Source organism: Pristiophorus japonicus, chromosome 18 (assembly GCF_044704955.1).
Source record: "Pristiophorus japonicus isolate sPriJap1 chromosome 18, sPriJap1.hap1, whole genome shotgun sequence".
Classification (NCBI taxonomy): Eukaryota; Metazoa; Chordata; class Chondrichthyes; family Pristiophoridae; genus Pristiophorus; species Pristiophorus japonicus.
The window spans coordinates 38,962,354-38,982,584 of NC_091994.1; the positions used below are offsets into that span (position 1 = coordinate 38,962,354).

Consider the following 20,231-nt stretch of genomic DNA (forward strand, 5'->3'; position numbering starts at 1 on the left):
AACATTAATTTGGAAGCTGTCCCCTGCAGACATTTCAGTTATCACTGCCATCATCCAGTCTGGTTCATGTGCATCTGGTTGTACTGGTTCTTGTTCTGTATCCTCAGGATCCTCAGGGTTGGCAGCAGCAGCAGCAGCATCATCATCATCAACATCATCATCATCATCATCATGCTCTGCAAAATACATCAGAACAGTCAAATGTTTAACAGCAAGGGAGGGGGCCGGAGGGGTGGCATGAGTACTCTCACACATAGCAGGCTAGGCAGCAAGTTGATTTAAAGGGCCACGATGCATTTTCAGGACTTACCCTCTTCCTCGCGTGCGGGCCCAGCTTGTGCTGTACTGATTGCTTTTCTCCATGTACGACTCATCATAGCAGCTACCCTTTGTTCCAAGGGTGTCAGTGGATGCAGATTGGGCGTGCCTCCTCCTGTCCGAGTTACCTCCCTTTTGTTGTGGGCCAATTTCTTCTGCAAAGAGTAAAATATAACTTTTTACAGAGTGTGTCAGTCTGCAAGGTGGGACATACAGATAGCCAAGTTACAATTACGATTACATTAAAAATGGAAACTATTACTTACACTAACTACTTGACCAAGGTCATGCCATTTCTTTTTACACTGGCTTCCAGATCTCATGGTATGCACCACTGCGCAGTAATCTTCTGCAACTTGGTTCCAGCATTTCTTCATTTCTTTTGGTGGCACTTTTATGCGACCTCTGTTGCTGGTATCTAGCTCCTGCCATCTCTGCTCAATTACGTTGACTAATATCTCCACTTCCTCATGCAAGAAATTCTTTGTTCTGGGTGGATGTTGATCTATTGCAAAGTTGAATTGGCACTCTTATTTCTCAAAACACAGTCCTTAATTTGCATGCACCAATGCAGCACTTGTTCTGCAAGTTTAACAGTGAAAAGCTGCACTCACTGATTTCAGCAGGTGATTTATTCAACAGTGCTGCTAAAAGCACTCCTTCACACACAAAAATATTACTAAAATTAAATCACCAGCCTTTCCAGGGGTCCACAAGACAAATCTTCACTTTTCCTCTAGTCCCTTTAAAAATGGCCGAGTGCCAATGTTTATTTCCCACTGCGCGTGCGCGCACGCTCCAACGCAGCGCAGGGTTGCCGGCACGACATTGCCTTATTTAAATTAGGCCTGCCCCCACTTCTTGTAGAATCGGTGCGAGTATCTGGCTCTGCCCCCCGCTGTTCTGTGCACAAGCTGCTGAAGACCTCCGAGGAGCCGGAGAATATCGGAGTTTTTTTTCGGCGCACTTTCCAGTGCGAAAAATGGGCGTCCAGCTCAGGGCTGTGCCGTTTTAGGCGCGGCCTGAAACTTGGGCCCTAAGAGTGCATCAGAAAGTGGGGTCAGAGAAGGGAAAAATGGTAAAAAGATAACATTAAAAGCTCTTTATCTGAATGCACGCAGCAGGCTCCTGCTCCTATTTCTTATGTTCTTATGAGCAGTTCTGGGCATCACACCTTAAGAAGAACATATTAGCCTTGGAGAGAGTGCAGCATAGGTTTACCGCAATGATTAAGTTACAAGGAGAGATTACACAAATTAGGGTTGTATTACCTAGAATTTAGAAGGTTAAGGGGTGATCTCAAAGTTTTCAAGGGGAACAGATAGGGTGGCTAGAGATAAACTATTTCCGCTAGTTGGGGATTCTAGGACTAGCGGGCATAGTCTAAAAATTAGAGCCAAAGGTATTAAGGGATATGGGGCAAAGGCGCGTATATGGAGTTAGCTCGCAAGTCAGCCATGAGCTCATTGAATGGCGGAACAGGCTCGAGGGACTTAATGGCCTACTCTTGTTCCTATGTTCCTAGGTCCCAGATGCCCTGTCTCCCAGCTGTGATGTTAGCAGTTCGCACTTTCAGCAACTTAGTGGCCAAAAATGTTTTGAGCTGGAGTTTGCAGGTGCAAGTCGAACTAACAGCAGACATTGTTAGATGCCCTGCTACAGAAAAATATGACCCAATATTTATGTACCAAGATGAGGTGCTGTTCCTTGAGCTTCTTGCCAGATACCTAATGTCAGGCTCAAATGAATAGTGTCATTCCAGCGATAATAGACGTGGATGTTCGTAGCAAGTCCAAAACACGATAACAAGTTCATTGTGCAACACACCTTCAATACCTAACTGATTAACATATAAACTCTCTGTCTCAACAACTGCAGCATATGGCTGTAAGATCATAAAACAAAACCAGAAGATACTGGAAAGACTCAGAAGGTCAAGCAGCAGCTGTGGAGAGAGAAGACAAGTTGATGTTTGTTATGTATGCAATAAAGGTACAAACTGAGTACTGTTTAACTGAACAAGGTACACCCTTGGCTCTGCTTTATTTAGGTCCAAAGTGCCTGACTCACAAAATGGCTGGCCTTTTATACCTGAGCAGCACCATGTGCATGCTGCTCAGGGGCCTCTAACAATGACGCCATCTGGTGACTACAAACAGCATGTACATACATGACAATACTTTACGCTCCCGGGTTGACCGTCTCAGTTTGATTTTGGCCTTGGGTGAATGTTCGGAGTCTGTTGTGGCTGGTGACTGGATGGCTGACTTGTTGGGGATGGCAGTGGCCATATTAGGAATTGCAAGTCCATTTTTATTGAACAAGTCTGTGATGGAAATTCCGGCTTCACTGATGACCCTTGAGTCCACTGAAGGCTGCTGGTAGTTAGTTTCTTCGTCCAACTGCTCTGGCTCGTCTGTGTGCCTCAGCTTTGTTTGATCCATGTGTTTCCTGCAAGTTTGTCCATTCTTGAGCTTAATAACAAATACTCTGTTGCCCTCCTTGGCCATGACCGTACCAGCGATCCATTTGGGACCCTGACCATAGTTCAACACATATACAGGATCATTCACTGAAATTTCGCATGACACAGTTGTGCGATCGTGGTACCCTTGTTGACCGTGTCTTCTGTATTCAACATGATTACTTAAATCCAGATGTACAAGAGATAACTTGGTTTTTTCATCATGAGTTCAGCAGGCGAGATCCCTGTGAGTGTCCTGTAACTCAGCAGTATGTAAGACAAGCAGGTCTGCAGTGACCTTTGGGTTACTCTTCTCATGCTTTGCTTGATAACTTGTACTGCATGTTCTGCTTGCCCGTTGGACGCAGGCTTGAACGGTGCTGACCTTACATGTTTTATGGCGTTAAGTTTTACAAACTCCTGAAACTCCTAACTGGTGAAGCACGACCCATTGTCGCTTACCACTATGTCAGGCAGACCATGTGTCGCGAACATGACATTGAGATTCTCTATGGTTGCCGTAGAGGTACTGGATGACATGATTATGCATTCTATCCACTTGAAAAAGCATCCAACACCACTAAAAACATCTTGCCTAGGAAGGGACCTGCAAAATCTACATGGATCCTGGACCAAGGTTTGGATGACCATGACCACAGACTCAGCGGCGATTCTGCTGCTGAGCTGCATGCAGGTGTTGCACTGATGCACGCTTGCTTCCAGCTCAGAATCAATTCCTGGCCACCATATATGGGACCTCGTGATGGCCTTCATCATCACTATGCCAGGATGTGTGCTGTGTAACTCACGCACAAACTTCTCTCTCCCTTTCTTAGGCATTACAACACGATTGTCCCACAATATGCAATCTGCTTGAATAGATAGTTCGTCCTTGCGACGAATGTACGGTTTGGCCTCCTCACACATTTGCTTAGGTATGGCAGACCAATCCCCTTTGAGGATGCAACCCTTTACCACCGATAATATTGGGTCCTGGCTGGTCCAGGTCTTAACATGTTGAGCTGTGACAGGGGTACCTTCACTCTCAAAAGCATCCAGGATTATCATTAAATCTGTCGGTTGTGGCGATTCCACCTCCGGTGTGGGCAACGGCAACCGGCTCAAAGCATTGGCACAATTCTCTGTGTCAGGTCTGTGACGACTGACATAATCATAGGCAGATAGTGTCAGCGCCCACCTTTGGATGCGGGATGAAGCGTTGGTATTGATACCTTTGCTCTCGGAAAACAACAAAATGAGCGGCTTGTGATCGGTCTCTAATTCGAACCTCAGACCGAACAGGTATTGATGCAACTTTTTAACACCGTACACACGTGCTAAAGCTTCTTTTTCTACCATACTGTAGGTTCTTTCTGCTTTAGACAAACTATTGGATGCATACGCAACAGGTTGAAGTTTCCCCGACTCATTGGCTTGTTGTAACACGCAACCAATTCCATATAACGATGCGTCACAGGCCAAAACTAAACATTTACATGGATCATAATGTACCAGTAGCTTGTTCGAGCAAAGCAGATTGGTGGCTTTCTCGAAAGCTCTGTCTTGCAATGCGCCCCAGTTGTTGCCTTATCTCAATAGTATGTGCAGTGGTTCAAGTAAGGTACTCAATTTAGGTAGGAAGTTACCAAAGTAGTTGAGTAGACCCAGGAACGAACCCAGCGCCATCACGTTCTGCGGTTTGGGTGCATTCTTGATGGCTTTGGTTTTCACGTCAGTAGGTCTGATGCCATCATCGGCGATTTTCCTCCCAAGGAATTCAACCTCCGGTGCCATGAAGAACGCACTTCGAGCGTTTAAGTCTGAGTCCCACTCTGTCCAAATGCAGTAGAATCTCTTCCAGGTTGTTCAGATGTTCCTTGGAGTCACGACCGGTGATCAGGATTGGAACCCGACAGCTCTGGGAACGGACTTCAGTAGACTTTCCATATAGCTGCAGCCGAGCGAATTCCAAACCGGCACTGTGGTAAATAAACAGTCCTTTGTGCGTGTTAATGCACGTAAGCCTCTTTTACGTCTCGACCAACTCCTGCGTCATATAGCCCGACGTCAAGTCCAGTTTTGTGAACGACTTCCCTCCGGCTAGCATCGCAAACAAGTCATCAGCCTTCGGTAATGGGTCCTGATCTTGTTTCGAAACCCTATTGATCGTAGCCTTGTAGTCTCCACAGATTCTTACTGTGCCATCACTTTTCAGCACAGGAACAATGGGACTGGCCCATTCATTAAATTCGACCGGTGATATGATCCCTTCACGCTGGAGTCTGTCCAGTTCAATTTCGACCTTCTCCCTCATCATATATGGCACTGCCCGAGCTTTATGATGGACGGGTCTTGCATCTGAGTCCACATGGATCTGCACCTTGGCTCCCTTGAAGTTGCCGATACCCAGTTCGAACAGCGAGGGGAACTTGCTCAATAGTTGGGCACATGTATCTTCCTCCGATGACAATGCCTTTATGTCATTCCAGTCGCATCTGATTTTCTGCAACAAGCTCCTGCCGAGCAGCTTTGGGCCATTGCTTGGAACAATCCACAGCGGTAACTCGTGATCTGCACCATTATACGACACATTAATTTGTGCACTGCCAATCACCTTTATCAGTTCTTTGGTGTATGTGCGCAGCTTGGAGTTAACAGGACTTAGCCTGGGCCTCACAGTCTTAGTATCCCACAGCTTATTAAATACCCTCTCGTTCATGATCGATTGACTCGCCCCTGTGTCCAGTTCCATCGATATCGGTATCCCATTAAACTTCATATTAATCAAAATTGGTTTACTCTTGGTTATGAAAGAGTACAGTCCATACACTTCCTCCTCTGGCATCTCGGATTGCTTATCCGGATCTGCGCTAGTCTGATTCTCATCCGCCACGTGGTGTGTCGCAGCTCGTTTGCTCATCTGCAGACACTTGCGCTGGAGAGGCCCCACTCTCAGACAGCCATTGCAACTATATTGCTTAAATTGGCACTGCTGGTGCCGATGATTTCCCCCACAATGCCAACATGAAGAAGTTGGATACATTCCCGCTGGCGAACTTTGGGCAGCCACAGGTTTCGTGAACGCAGCCGGATAGGCCCTGCCATGTGCCGCTCTGACGAACACCGAATCATTCGCGAACGCAGCCGGATAGGCCCTGCCATGTGCCGCTCTGCCGAACGTCGAATCAATCACATTTACAGTACTTGCCGAGGTTCAGTTCTTCACCTATATTTGCTTTAAACTCCTGTCCGTCGTCATACGTGATTGAGCGATCTGGATGGCCCTTTTTAAATTCAACTCCTCCACTGCCAGGAGTTTGCGCAGAATCACCTCGTGGTTGATATCGATAACGAAGAAGTCCCGCAGCATGTCTGCCGACACCGTCCCGAACTTGCACGGTCCTGCTAGATGTCTCAGGTAGGCAACAAATTCCGCCGCGCTTTGGCCCTCCGATCGAATGTGCATATAAAACTTGAATCTCGAGATGATGATGCCGTCATCAGGCTTGAGGTGCTCCCGTATCAATGTACACAACTCCTCGTACGTTTTCTCTGTTGGATCACTAGGCATGAGTAGATTCTTTATCGGACTGTAGATCTTTGAACTTCACACAGTGAGGAACATGACCCGGCGCCAATCTGCATCGCCGACCTCCTTCATTTTGTTGGCTACGAAGTACTGGTTCAAATGGCTCACAAAGTCTTCCTAATTTTTTCCCTCCATGAATCGCTCTAAAAATCCAATCGTACTCATTTTGTATTCTCGTCGCCAAATGTTATGTATGCAATAAAGATACAAACTGAGTACTGATTAACTGAACAAAGTACACCTTTGGCTCTGCTTTATTACGGCCCAAAGTGCCTGACTTACAAAATGGCTGGCCTTTTATACCTGAGCAACACCATGTGCATGCTGCTCAGTGGCCTCCAACAATGACGCCATTTGGTGGCTACAAACAGCATGTACATACATGACAATGTTTAGAGTTCGGATCCTTTGTCAAAACGGGGATGTAACTATTTGCAAACCATTTCTGTAAGAAAACCATCAAAAAACTCTGAAAGCTGACACTCAGTTACACAATGCCTCAACAAACTTAGCTATCGTTCCATGTTAATGGGGTCCTTTCAAATGCTACATGGGGGTTGGATACGATAACTTCACCTCCCGATAACATTACCCTCCCTGATTTTTCTGAACAGCAAGAAAATGAGAGAAAAGAATAATTGGCCAGAATTTGCAGCGGGTATGACAGTACGCCATCATTCCACCTTTGAAATGGACCACAAGTTCAGGATTTGCTCATGTGCTTGAGCATGCGCTAAATCCCAAACTTGCAATTTAAGAACATGAGAAATAGGCGCTGGAATAGGCCATTTGAGCCTGCTCCGCCATTCAGCAAGATCGTGGCTGATCTACTACCTCAACTCCACCTTCCCGCACTATCCCCCAAATTTTATCGACCTCTGTCTTGAATATACTCAATAACTGAGCATTCACAGCTCTCTGGGGTAGAGAATTCCAAAGGTTCCCCACCCTCAGAGTAAAGAACTTTATCTTCCTCTCAGTCCTAAATGGGAAACACTTTATTTTGAGACTGTGACCCCGTGTTCTAGATTTCCCAGCCAGGGGAAACATCTTCTCAGCATTAAATCTGTCAAGCCCCTGAAGAATTTTATACGCTTCAATTAGAAACACATCTCATTCTTCTAAACACTATGGAATATAGGCCTAGTCTATTCAATCACTCCTCATAGGGTAATCCCCTCATCACAGGAACCAGTTTAGTGAACCTTTGTTGCATTTCCTTAGGTAAGGAGATCAGAACTGTACACAGTACTCCAGGTGTGACCTCATCAATGTCCTGTATAATTGTAGTAATACTTCTTTACTCGTATACTCTAATCCCTTTGTAACAAAAGCTAACATACCATTTGCTTTCCTAATTGCTTGCTGTACCTGCATGTTACCTTCTGTGATTCATGTGCAAAGACACCCTAGTCCCTCTGAATGCAAACATTTCCCAGTCTTTCACCATTCAAAAAATATTCTGCTTTTTCGTTTTTCCTACCAAAGTGGATAACTTCACATTTTCTCACATTGTATTCCATTTGCCAAGTTCTTGCCCACACAGTCAACATCTCTCTGCAGCCTCTTTGCATCCTCCTCACAGCTTACTTTCCCATCTAACTTTGTATCATCAGCAAACTTGGATACGTCAGTCCCTTCATCCAAGTCATTAATATAGATTGTAAATAGCTGAGGCCGAATCATTGATCCTAGCGGTACCCAGCTAGTTAGTGTGCCGACCAAAAAAAGTCCTGTTTATTCCTACTTTCTGTTTTCTGTCTATTAACCAATCCTCAATCCATGCCAATATATTACCCCCAATCTCATGAGTCCTAATTTAGTGTAATAACCTCTTGTGTGGCACCTTATCGAATGCTTTTTGAAAATCCAAATTTGTCAAGTTATGACTTGACAGATCATCCGCTCCGCCTTGGAAACCCCAACTGCTGTTGCAGAATTGCCCAGCCATTACGTATGAAAATTTTACAACTGATGCAAACAGACACATGGCCTGTTTGCATCAGTTGTAAGGGGATACCACAGAAGATCCAAAGCATTGTCCAAGATGTATTTAGCTATTTAGCTCACATAAAAGTAAAGTTGTTAGTTTGTTTTATCAACACATTTTACTGAAATCCGGATTTGAACCTTGGTGCTGTCATTTCGCCAGTTATTTTGTGTGGGACAATCTGAATTCAACCGGTACTAAATTACAAATAAGGAACGAAATGGTAAACCTAACTATATATTTATATTTTATTTCCAACATTAAACCTTTTAAAGTCACCGTACGGTGTTGTTGTCATTGACTGTGCCTGTTCTGTGAGTGGGTTCAGCAGGTCAGGTGCCAGACTGCACCTTCCTTTCTCTTCTGTCGTCTTATTCCCTCTTATATTAGTTTTCATGTCAAACTTAACACTGTAACTTTGTTCCCCTGTGTCCCAGTTATCATGTCCCATTGAACAATTTACTGTAAAAGCCTGATGTTGGTTCCCACATATTTGTCAATAGGACACTTGGTGCTCCCACTAATTGGAGCACCAGGCCCACCTGATCCCAGATACGCTTCCGCACATGCTGCACCCTGGGATCCGTGGGCTATCATGCTGCCTTCGAGTAAACAGTGTCAAAGAGGAAGTTTGTGAAGGAGGGTCCCCATCAGGAAAGTTCCTATTCTATTCAGATGCCGGCTGTGTAATCCATAGGTACGCTGCTGACCGCAAAAACTGCCCCAATGAATCCTGACCATGCCACAGGAGGGAGGGTGGGAATGGAGACCTGGAGACACATAGACTAGCATATCTATTGAGGACCACAGGTGCAGGGAAGGCTGTTTAAAATGTTCTCTGGTTTTATATAGAGTCTCATTGATACAAAGCAGAATTCTCTACAGTTTAAACTTTATAATAAGTGACCTCTTATCTCGGTCAAAATCTAAACTGACACTTCAGATCAGTACTCAGGGAGTGCTACACTATCAGAGGTGCCGTCTTTCAGATGAGATATTAAACCGAGGCCCAATCTGCACTCCCATCAAGTGTGGGTCTCCAATGGAAACGTGGGGTCAGTGAATTTACCCTATAATTCAAATCATATTTATTGCAGAATTGAAGAAACCTAGATTGATGAAGTGTTGTCTGTAATGATCAATACCAACAATCAGATCCGACCTAGGCAAAGGAGGCTTTACTGCCTTACATTTTCAAGCTTCCAGGGGCTAGACCAAAGAGCTTCTTAATATAAAGGGCTTGTAGTTTTACACATAAAAGATATGTCCTTGTGCTGGATGAAATTGAACAGTTTGATTGTTTGATTCCTTGTCACTTACTTCAGACTACACTTGATCTACATCTGCCTCGATGCAAAGCCATTTATAACATACCCCGCCTCTTGATGCAGGAAGCGCAAGCCCCATGGGACTACCATTGGCTTGTGGCTGCTCCGGTTGCCACAGTGACAGAGGCGTCTCAGCTGCACTATGATGAATCATCCTAGGCTCAAGTTCCTGGCAGCATCAAGTATTCTTATCCATGGGTGCCTGTGTCACGAGCAGACATGGAAAGAAAATACAAGGCACTGTAATCAAGGGGAAGCATGCATGGAATGCTTACCACACTGATCTATTAAAAATACACACGGAAATCATTCAGTATCTCAGTTAGTGAACGCACCATTCAATGCGGTACTGAGCCACACAACAACATCTTCCATTTATATAGGACCTTTAACACAGTCCAACATTGAGGTGCTTCACTGAGCATAATCAGACAAAAATTAACACTAAGTCAAAAAAGGAGACATTGGGGCCGAAATTCACCGCTGCCCAAAATGGGTTGCACCTTTTGTTTTGTTTTCACCGCCGTGGTGAATGAGGTGGCCTCTTGCGCGAAATTCAGCTCTGTCATTTTTTTCCAAGCGGACCGGAAGTTGGTCATAATGGCGGCGGAAATGGGGCGGGGAGCAGAAGATCGATCACAAGAGGGGCGGAAGTGGAGGCGTAGCGCTGATGACGTCATGATGCTTGTGCGTCACTACGTCTCTCCCCTTCACTTAAAGGGAAGAGCCGCTGTGAGCTCTGCAATTATTTTAGTTTCGGCTGGGCCAGTGGTATAGCACCTAAGAGGGGATGCCAGACTGCCTAGCAGTCGACTGACAAAAAACATAAAACGGCAGCTGCAGTAGTGTGCCCTCCCCTTGAACGGCCGGCGCACAACCATGTCACACATACTGCAAACACAGTGCACCGACAGAAAAAGCTGTCGGGGGCATTGCTCGGTGGCCAGAAGATTTTTCCCCCTGAATTTAGCATGAGGTGCGTGCTTTGATGATGCACTTAGGAGGGGTCAGCAGCAGCGGGGCAGATGTGGGGACCGCCGGAAAAAGTACCTAGGAGAATTTCGCGAGCGGCAGCCATTTAACTCCAAATCGGCAGCCATTCGATTCTGCTGCGTGGCTGCCCCTTTCTGGCAGTAAGAGGCATTTTCGGGAGACTGAATTTCGGCCCCATTAAGTCAGTGACTAAAATCTTGCTCAAAAGGGTAGGTTTTCAGGAGGTTCTTAAAGTAAGAGGTGGAAAGGCAGAGCGGTTTAGGGAGGGAATTCCAGAGCTCAGGGCCTAGACAGCTGAAGGCATGTCTGCCAATGGTGGGGGGGAAGGATGTGGGGGATGGATAGGAGGCCATGGTTCGAGGAACACGGTCCAGGAAAGCCCCATGTTCAATTGACCTCAGAGTCCCTTGTTTAGGAAGGGCAGAAATCAGCTAAGACTTCACTTGCAATTGCAATACAGTGGTCCAAATTCAGCCAATGCTCTCACACCTGATTGAAACCAGTTATCCCCACTGAAATATGAAGATGTTGGGCGAGGACAGAATTGGGATTGTCTGTGATGTCTTCCCATGGAACTAGAGCCCAGCAATAATTGGTGTGCTCTAGGGAAAGGGGGATAAAATTGAAGAGGGAGGAACAGTCTGCATGAATGTATTTTCAAGCAGGAGACATTGGACAGCGCTCAGGACTGGGAGCCCCAGCTGATTTTGGCCCCTCCCCCTTCTAACCCAGGAAGACTGGAGTCAGTTGCTGTCCCTCCACTGCGGCTGCTGCGGACCATTGCCTAAACCAGGAATTCCAGAGCTCAGGGCCTAGACAGCTGAAGGCATGGCTGCCAATGGCAGGGGAAAGGATGTGGGATTTGGACCACTGTATAGCAATTGGGAGTGAAAATCTTAGCTGATTTCTGCCCTGCCTAGACTAAGGGCTCTGAGGCCAATTGAACATGGGGTCTTCCTGCCAGGAATCGAACTTGGTCAGTATGGTTCAGTACCAGACTGGGCACCTCACTTACAGCGTGAGCCATCGGGTGAAGCTCATTGTTTAAAACAAGAATTACTCAACTTATTTTCTGTTATTCCTCCTGTAACATATCTAAAACTTTGGTTAAAAAGAAAGTATTTAATAATTTTTTTTTTAAACTGTTAGTCCCTGAAATCCTTGTAATCATATGAATAATATTTTGTGAAACCTTTTGAAATGCCTGCAGAACACTGAGCCCCTTCCAGCTAGGCCTTTAGGATAGACATGCAATGTGCAGGCAACCTGTTAATAACACGTCAGTGTTACAGGGACAATCTCAGAATGGGCATGTGAGTCATCGCACATGATTGATTCATGACCTATTTGAACAAGCTCTAAGTCAGGATTGGGCCTTCAGCTGGCTGTTCAGCAGCTGCCTGAATGGAGAGAATTTGTAATCGTGAGTTTTTGTTTTCAATGTTTGAACGCATTCTCATATATAAACTTGTCTTCGCATTGGCAGTCCTTCTCACATCCATAATTTCTCTCTCGTCTCTTTATTTTATTAATATTACAATAACTGATGCACCTCCTGTGTTTACCCACCCACCCCGCCAGTCCACACATCAATTTTTCTCCTCCTCGCCGGAAAGTGCTGATTCTCACTGAGTTCCAGCCGCGGTGCCTCACTGAAATGGCCACTCGTCATGTGTGAGTCTAGGCTTTGAGCAGCGCCAATAATGTGTCCTTACGATACAGTACAAATGCACACAAGGCCCATACTAGAGAGAAGGTCACTCTGTGACCAGTCCTTTATTAGCCAGCACTGAAGTGGAGAAGGTGAGTGGAGCTTCCCCTTTTATACCTGAAAGTCCAGGTTAGGAGTGTCTCCCACAAGTTCACCACCTAGTGGTCAATGTTCTCACGGTGTACAACTTAGGTCAGTTTATACATGGATTACAATGACAGTTGAATACATGACAGCCAGTCTATTCAAAGCAGAGAGCATAAAAGCCTAGCCCAATCCTGGCCTCACCTGACATCCACACACATGTGCTTTTAGCAGGGGTTACATGATAGTGATCAGAAGTAGTCACATGAGAATTATCAGAAGCAGTCTCATGATAGTGATCAGAAGCAGTGACAGGATAGTGATCACAAACAGTGACAGGATAGTGATCACAAACAGTGACAGGATAGTGATCAGAAGCAGTCACATGATAATGATCAGAAGCAGTCACATGATAGTGATTAGAAGCAGTCACAACTATTTTTGGTTGCATCTGTAAATCAAATGTAAATCAAGTGCCCCCTGATTAAAGAGGGGGGGGCACCAAAACCGACACATTACACAAATTAAACTTTTGACAGTATCGTAATTCAAATTAGAATTTGGTTGCCGGGGGTGATGACGCACTCCAGTCCCTCCGGCTTCCACCTCTCGCGGAAGGCCGCGAGCGTACCGATGGACACCGCGTGCTCCATCTCCAGGGACACCCTGGCTCGGATGTAACCGCGGAAGAGAGGTAGGCAGTCAAGCTGAATGACCCCCTCGACTGCCTGGACCGGGTGATGGTCCCCTTGGCCATGCTCAGGAGCAGTCCTACGAGGAGGCCTTCCGACCTGCCCGCTCCCCTCCGCACAGGGTGTCCAAAGATCAGGAGCGTGGGACTGAAGTGCAACCAGAATTTGAGGAGCAGCCTCTTCAAATAATGGAAGAGGAGCTGCAACCTCACACACTCAACATAAACATGGAACACGGACTCCTCTAGACTGCAGAAATTACAGGCCTGGGAGTCCGTGAACCGATTGCACGGGACTGCTCTGTGCAACACCCTCCAGGCCAAGTCCCCAATAAATAAAAGGAGGACTCCCGGGTAGAGAGTACTCCATTGGGGACCCCCGCCTCTTCCGGATGGCAAGATTCAGAAGCAGTCACATGATAGTTAGCTTGACATCAGTCATCAGGAAAACGCTGGAATCCATTATTAAGGGCACTTAGAAAATCATAATATGATTAGGCAGAGTCAACATGGTTTTATGAAATGGAAATCGTGTTTGACAAATTTATTTGAGATTTTTGAGGATGTAACTAGCCGGGTCGATAAAGGGGAACCAGTGGATGTAGTGTATTTGGATTTCCAAAAGGCAATCGATAAGGTACCACATTAAAGATTGTTACATAAGATAAGGGCTCATGGGTTGGGGTAATGTATTAGCATGGATTGAGGATTGGTTAACAGACAGAAAACAGAGAGTAGTGGGCTGGCTGTAACTAGTGGGGTGCTGCAAGGATCAGTGCTTGAGCCTCAGCTATTTACAATCTATATTAATGACTTAGATGAAGAGACTGAGTGTAATGTATCCAAGTTTGCTGACAATACAAAGCTCGGTGGGACAGTAAGCTATGACGGGGACACACAGAGCCTGCAAAGGGATATAGATAGACTAAGTGAGTGGGCAGTAAAGTGGCAGCTGGAGTATAATGTGGGGAAATGTGTGGTTATTCACTTTGGTAGGAAGAATAGGAACACAGAATATTTTTTAAATGGTGAAACTATTAAATGTTCCTGTTCAGAACAATTTAGGTGTCGTAGTACAAGAAACACAAAGAGGAAGCATATAGGCACAGCAAGCAATTCGGAACGCAAATAGCATGTTGGACTTTTTTTGCAAGGGGGTTGCAGTACAAGAGCAAGGAAGTCTTGCTACAATTGTACAGACCTTGGTGAGGCCACACCTGGAGTATTGTGTACAGTTTTGGTCTCCTTATCTGAGGAAGGATATACTTGCCTTAGAGGTGGTGCAACAAAGGTTCACTAGCTTGATTCCTGGGTTGAGAGGGTTAATCTATGAGGAGAGAATGAGTAGATTGGGCTTATACTCTCTGGAGTTTAGAAGAATGATAGGTGATCCCCTTGAAACATATACGATTCTGAGGATAGTTGCTGAGAGATTGTTTCCCCTGACTGGAGGGTCTAGAACTAGGGGACATAGTCTCAGGATAAGGGGTGGCCTTTTAAGACTGAGATGAGGAGGAATTTCACTCAGAAGGTTGTGAATCTTTGAAATTCTCTGCCCCAAAGGGCTGTGGATGCTCATGCGTTGAGTATATTCAAGGCTGAGATAGATAGATTTTTGGACTTGAGGGGAATCAAGGGATATGGGAAATCAGGTGGGAAAGTGGAGCTGAGGTTGAAAATCAGCCATGATCTTATGGAATGATGGAGCAGGTTCAAGGCTGTATGGCCTACTCCATCATTCCATATGTTCTTATATGCAGTCACAGGATAGTGATCAGAGGCATTGACAGGATAGTGTTCAGAGGCAGTCACAGGATAGTGATCAGAAGAAGTGAACCATTGAAAGAAGCTTGTTTGACCCTCCCCAGCCTATGGTTGCTGAGATTGGCTGATTTCACCGCTCACCTCCTTACCTGAAATCACTAACTCCACACTGATAGGGATGGAACTTGGGAGTCTCCTGGTCTGCATGGCTTAGCGCCATGTCGGGCAGTGCCGTTAGCCACCAAGCCATCTGGAACTTGCTGGCTGGCCATGGAATTTCTTTTATATGGACCAGTTATTCTAACTGTGCAGGGCACTAGTCTAATTCCAGACATTATAATGAAATAGTCCACAAGGATCACTTTACATCACTTCTGAGAGGGCCCTGCATAACTCACTTGTGGTTTCAATTCCATGACAGCAGTTTGTACACCATTTATTTGGCTGCTCAAAACACCACTTGATGCTACTGAATAAAATGGCACTCACAAGGATTTTATTTAAAAAAGACTTAGATTTATATAGTGCCTTTCATGACCTTCGGACGTCTCAAAGCGCTTTATAGCCAATGGAGTACTTTTGGAGTGTAGTCACTGTTGTAATGCAACAAACATGACAACCAATTTGCGCACAGCAAGCTCCCACAAACAGCAATGTGATAATAACCAGATAATCTGTTTTTAGTTATGTTGATTGAGGGATAAATATTGGCCAGGACACCGAGGATAACTCCCATACTCTTCTTCGAAATAGTGCAATGGGATCTTTTACGTCCATCGGAGAGAACAGACGGGGCATCGGTTTAACATCTCATCCAAAAGACGGATGAAAATGTAGATCCCCTCCCCTCTCAAAATAAGTTTTCCACACCTGCTGTAGTCAGTAAAGCTACAGGTTGAATTTAATCCACGATTGAGCAGAATTGCATCAGGTGGTCCTTGGGTGTTAATAGGTCGGCCAAGACCCCTCCTCCCATTTTTCAGCTATCCGTTTATCACCTAAAGAACAAGTGGCCTGCATTTGAAAATTGGGGCAGGGGAGGAACTTGGCCGCCCCATTAACACCTGAGGACCACCTAATGCAATTTTAGGCGGGCCTGTAAATAAGCGAGGACTGGAGTGCATTATCACAAACGGGAACAAAATTTTAATTTGATTTATTAAGATTCATTTAAATGTTTTTTAATTTACAGGTTTATTGGCTGTTGACCTTGTCATGTATTTCATCATCTTGCAATGACTATAAGTATGTAACTGTAACTCATGCATACTGTACCTGTACCCTTGTAATGCACACTCTGACCACAGGAAGTGAGCTCCTTACCTGGACTTCCAGGTATAAAAGGGGAGGTCCCACCCAGGATCATGACTCTTCAGTCCTGGAAATAAAGTGAAGGTCACAGAGTGACCATGTCTGATATATCCATGCCTCGTGTGAGTTTGTAACAAGGTGCAGAGACATTACATCTGCCGACGAGAATCGGGAATCATCGAACCACAAGGATGGCCACCGGTGGCACAGAGGAACGCTACTGTGTGGGTGAGGACTGGGACGACTTTGTGGAAAGACTCCAGCAGAGCTTTGTCACAAAGGACTGGCTGGAAGAGGCAGCGGCTGACAAGCGGAGGGCGCATCTACTGACCAGCTGTGGTCCACAGACGTATGCGCTAATGAAAGACCTGCTGATACCCTAAAAGCCAGCGGACAAGTCCTTTGAAGAGCTCAGCCAGCTGATCAGTGAGCATCTTAAGCCGGCAAGTAGCGTACACATGGCCCAGCACCGGTTCTACTCTCACCGGCGTCGGGAGGGTCAAAACATCTCGGACTTCGTGGCGGAACTACGAGGAACAATGCATCCTGTGATGGGACAATTAACACCCTCCATCAGAGTGATTAGAAACAGCCAAACGGGCCATCAGAGAGGAATGCCTGGGAATAGCCCTTTTTTTAACAGCAATCTCAGCTCATGTTGGAGATGTGGGGGCAGACACACTGCAAAAATCTGCAGGTTCCAACTTTACACCTGTAGGATTTGTAATGTCAAGGGACACCTGGCAAGGATGTGCAAAAAGGCAGTAGCAAGGCTAGTCTGCGAGACAGACAAATCAGACGAGGGGTCTGAAATGCAGGATGAGGCCTGGGGAACTACCATGGATGCTGAAGTTCAGAGAGTTCATGTGGCCGACGTCCACAGCTCATTCACCAAAACGCCACCCATGATGATGAAAGTCTTACTGAATGGCATTCCGGTGCACATGGAGCTGGATACCGGAGCTAGCCAGTCCCTCATGAGTGTCCAACAATTTTAGAGACTATGGCCACACAGAGCTAGCAGGCCCAAATTGGAATGCATTGAGATGCAGCTATGTACGTACACCAAAGAGATCATCCCAGTGCTGGGCAGTGCAAACTTGGTGGTAACGCATAATGGATCACAAAACCGGCTGCCACTCTGGATTGTTCTGGGAAATGGCCACGTGCTCTTGGGGAGGAGTTGGCTAGCTGAGATGAATTGGAAATGGGGGGATGTGCACGCCATTTCATCCGTGGAGCAAAGTTCATGCTCGCAGGTATTGCAAAAATTCGAGTCACTCTTTCAACCCGGTGTTGGAACATTCAAGGGCACCAAAGTAGTGATACACATCATTCCGGACGCCAGCCCAGTGCACCATAAAGCAACAGCGGTGCCATACGTGATGCGTGAGAAAATTGAAAGTGAACTGGACTGCTCAGAGAAGGCATAATTTTGCCCATTGAATTCAGTGACTGGGCAAGTCCCATTGTTCCCGTCCTCAAAGCAGATGGCTTGGTTAGGATTTGTGGCGACTACAAAGCCACCATCAACCGAGTGTCGCTGCAAGACCAATACCCGCTCCCGAGAGCGGAGGACCTTTTTGCCATGCTGGCAGGTGGTAAGCTGTTCACGAAGCTGGACCTCACTTCGGCCTACATGACTCAGGAACTGGCTGAAGAATCCAAGTTTCTGACCACCATCATGACACACAAAGGATTATTTGTTTACAATAGGTGCCCATTTTGCATTCGTTCGGCAGCGGCTATCTTTCAGCGAAACATGGAAAGCTTGCTCAAGTCCATCCCTGGAATTATCGTGTTCCAAGACGACATCCTTATAATGGGTCGAGACACTGGGGAACACCTCCGCAACCTGGAGGAGGTGCTACGCCGATTGGAAGGGGTAGGCCTGCAGCTGAAAAAGACCAAGTGCATGTTTTTGGCCCCAGAGGTCGAGTTCCTGGGCAGGAGGGTTGCCGCAGACGGGATCCGGCCCACTGAATCAAAAACTGAGGCAATTCGCGGGCACCCAGGCCCGGCAACACGTCGGAGTTGAGATCATTGCTGGGACTCTTGAACTATTTTGGGAATTTCCTGCCGAACTTAAGCACATTGTTGGAGCCGTTACACATGCTCCTCCGTAAAGGTTGTGAATGGTCTTGGGGGGATTGTCAAGAATGGGCTTTCAATAAGGCAAGGAACCTGCTGTGTTCCAACAAACTGTTGACTTTGTATGACCCCTGTAACAAACTGGTTTTAACATGCGATGTGTCATCCTACGGGGTTGGGTGTGTTTTGCAGCAGGGTAACGATGACGGCCGACTCCAACCGGTGGCTTACGCCTCCAGGTCGCTCTCCCAGGCAGACTGTGGATACGGCATGGTCGAGAAGGAGGCACTCGCGTGTGTGTACGGTGTGAAAAAGATGCACCAGTACCTTCTCGGTAGACGGTTCGAGCTAGAGACGGACTACAAGCCATTAACATCCCTGTTGTCCGCCAGCAAGGCTGTCAACGCTAATGCGTCAGCTCGCATACAGCGATGGGCCCTCACGCTGGCTGCGTATGACTACACCATACGGCACCGGCTAGGCACCGAAAATTGCGCTGACGCGCTCAGCAGGCTCCCACTGGCCACCACCGAGGGGGCGTCGGAGCAGAGCACTGAGATGGTCATGGCCATTGAGGCTTTTGACACTGCGGGCTCCCCCATCACAGCCCGCCAGATCAAACTCTGGATCAACAGGAACCCCCTCCTATCCATGATAAAGAAATGTGTCCTGACTGGGGACTGGGCGCCTGCACACACGGCGTGCCCCGAGGAAGTCAGGCCGTTTCAGAGGCAGATGGATGAACTCTCCGTCCAAGCCGACTGCCTGTTATGGGGCAGCCGGGTAGTCATGCCCCAGAAAGGAAGGGAAGCATTCATCAGGGAACTCCACAGCGAGCACCCTGACATCATGTTAATGAAGGCCATTGCCCGGTCACACGTGTGGTGGCCAGGGATTGACTCAGACCTGGAACACTGGATTCGCAGGTGCACGACGTGTGCCCAGCTGGGCAATGCCCCCAGGGAGGCCCCACTCAGCCCGTGGCCCTGGCCCACCAGGCCATGGTCACGTATTCACGTGGACTATGCGGGCCCATTCATAGGAAAAATGTTCCTGATCGTTGTCGATGCATACTCGAAGTGGATCGAGTGCATCATATTGAACGCGTGCACGACATCCATCACTGTGGAGAGTCTGCGTACGGTTTTCGCGACCCACGGCTTGCCGGACATCCTGGTCAGAGATAATGGCCCGTGTTTTACCAGCCATGAATTCCAGGAGTTTATGCTGGGCAATGGGATCAAGCACGTCCGGACAGCGCCGTTCAAGCCGGCCTCCAATGGCCAGGCGGAACGAGCGGTCCAAGTCATAAAGCAGGGCATGCTACGCATCCAAGGACCCTCCCTTCAGTATCACCTATCGCACTTCCTGCTGGTCTACAAGTCCTGGCCGCATTTGCTCATGGGAGTCCCGCCAGCAGAACTCCTCATGAAACGCACGCTCAAGCCGCGGCTGTCCCTCATTCACCCAGTCCTGGCAGACATTGTTGAGGGCAAGCGCCAGTCCCAAACCGAGCTCCATGATCGAGGCTCAAGGGGGAGGTGTATAGAAATAGATGACCAGGTATTTGTTCTTAACCATGCTTTGGGACCCAAATGGCTTGAAGGCACCGTAATTGGCAAAGAAGGAAACAGGATCATGGTGGTCAGACTAAACAATGGGCAGATATGCCACAAACACTTGGACCAAGTAAAGACAAGGTTCAGTGCAGACACGGAGGAACCGGAAGAAGAGCATGATGAGATAGCACCCACACCACTGCCAGCGCACGAGCAACAAAGACAGCCCTCAGCATGCACAGTCCCTGCGGCCAGGCCGGAATCACCTCAAGTGACAGAGACGCGTGCTGAGGCACAGCCACCAGAGTCACAACTGCGGCACTCCACGAGAGAGCGTC

General features: G+C 47.0%; 1 long non-coding RNA gene across 1 annotated transcript in view; it reads right to left on the reverse strand.

The window, feature by feature from the left end:
- Positions 1-395: 395 nt before the first annotated feature.
- LOC139229213 (uncharacterized) overlaps positions 396-20,231 on the reverse strand; it is an 89,453-nt gene continuing 69,617 nt past the window's right edge. Inside the window, exon 3 of the long non-coding RNA XR_011587688.1 lies at positions 396-473. This is a non-coding gene — a long non-coding RNA (uncharacterized lncRNA). The remainder of the gene's footprint in view (positions 474-20,231) is intronic.